Source organism: Rousettus aegyptiacus, unplaced genomic scaffold (genome assembly GCF_014176215.1).
Source record: "Rousettus aegyptiacus isolate mRouAeg1 unplaced genomic scaffold, mRouAeg1.p scaffold_m13_p_4, whole genome shotgun sequence".
In the NCBI taxonomy this organism is placed as follows: Eukaryota; Metazoa; Chordata; class Mammalia; order Chiroptera; family Pteropodidae; genus Rousettus; species Rousettus aegyptiacus.
In genome coordinates this window covers 103,768,316-103,770,141 of record NW_023416307.1, presented here as the reverse complement: position 1 = coordinate 103,770,141, position 1,826 = coordinate 103,768,316, and the positions used below count along the sequence as shown (strand labels likewise).

Sequence of the window (1,826 nt, the reverse complement as noted above, 5' to 3'; positions counted from 1 at the left end):
ACCCATGTACGGTACCAGGCAAAGTTAGTGGCTGTTGAAAATACCATCAAAGCAGAGCTCTCTAAAGACACATTCAGTAGTGTGTTAACTACACACAAAAAAAGACACTGTACAGTTTAAAAACCAATCTTACAGACTTATATTTCAAATTTTTCCTTAAAAGGAGTGCGTTGTATGCATGGGGGGTAAATGCTTTATAGACAAGAAATAAAATGTTTGCTAGGATCAATTTATTCATCATCTTCTTCTTCCTCACCCGATGCCTTCTCCTTCTTTTACTTCCTTTTTTTCAGCCTTGACATCTCCCATTTTTTGCTACATCAGGCTTTCCTTTAGCTCAGTATGCAGCAACATCCTCTGTGTATTTTTCCTTCAGATTATCGGCCTTCTCTTCATATGGCTACCCATCATCTGCAGCAGTGTTATTCCACATCTCTCCTGGCTTCTTTGAATTATCACCCATGAATAAGTCAGAATGCTCTCCTTGATTTTTGGGTGATAATCAGAACAAAACAACAAGGCCGAAAAAGACCTCTTGGATGCATTGGGATCCCTGAACTTCTTTTTCATTTCCCCTTTAAAAGGGATATGAGTTTTCATTTCTCTTTCATAACAAGCCTTGTCCACTTTTGCCATGTCTTCAAATTTTACTTTCTCGTTAGCGAACATGGTCTTCCTTCTATGTGAGCACTTCTTAGAACACTGAGAAGTTGACTGAAGTGTCTGAGTAGTTCTTACACTCCTTCCGGCAAGTTTGCACAAAAAAAGTGCATATGATAACATTTTGCCTCTTGGGTTTTTATGATATTCTTTGCCCATGTTTAATTAATTTTCCTCAATTAGCGCAGTCTCCCAGTACTCCTCTGGCATGCATTTGCCCCGGGACTGTCTTTATGAAGCTCAATGTACTGCAGTGGCTGTGAACCGAGTTATTGCCATTTTTGGCCTTTTTTTTTTCTTCTTTTACTATAGAACTTTCTTTGATGTTTCTTCAAATACTAGTTTGGTGATAATCAACTCTTTTATTTTTTTCTTGTCTGGGAAGCTCTTTATTTGACCTTCAATTCTAAGTGGTAGCTTTGCCAGGTAGAAAATCTTGGTTGTGGGTCCTTGCTTGAATATTTGGTGCCAATCCCTTCTGGTCTGCAAAGTTTCCATTGAGAAATCAGCTGACAGTCTTATGGGAGCTCCCTTGTAGGTAATTAATTGCTTTGCTCTTGCTGCTTTTAGATTCTCTCTTTGTGATGTATCTTGGTATGGGCCTCTTTGGGTTCGTCTTGTTTGGGACTCTCTGCTTCCTGCAGTTGTATGTCTATTTCCTTCATTCACCAGATTAGAGAAGTTTTTCATCGTTATTTCTTCAAATGGGTTTTCAATTTCTTGCTCTCTCTCTTCTCCTTCTGATACTCCAATGGTACGAATGTTGATATGCTTGATGTTATTCTAGAGAAACTTAAACTACCCTGATTTTTTTTGAATCCTATTTTTTTTCTTCCTAATTTGGTGTTTTCTGCTACCTTGTCTTCTAAATCACCAATTTTATCTTCTGCTTCATTTAATCTACTGTCGATTTCCTCTAATGTATTTTTTTTTATTTTGGTTACATGTTCTTTATTTCTGACTTGTTCTTTTTAATATTTTCTATCTTTATTATTATTTTTTATATCTCTTTGTTGAAGTTCTCACGGAAATCATTGAGCATCCTTATAACCAGTGTTTTGAACTCTGTGTCTGGTAGATTGCTTGTCTCCACTTTGTTTAGTTCTTTTTCTGAAGTTTTGTTCTGTTCTTTCATTTGGGACATATTTATTTGTCTCTACATTTTG

The 1,826-nt window shown here is 36.6% G+C and overlaps 1 pseudogene; it reads right to left on the bottom strand.

Annotated features, from left to right (window-relative positions):
• Positions 1–230: 230 nt before the first annotated feature.
• Positions 231–819, bottom strand: LOC107513465 (annotated as a pseudogene).
• Positions 820–1,826: the final 1,007 nt, after the last annotated feature.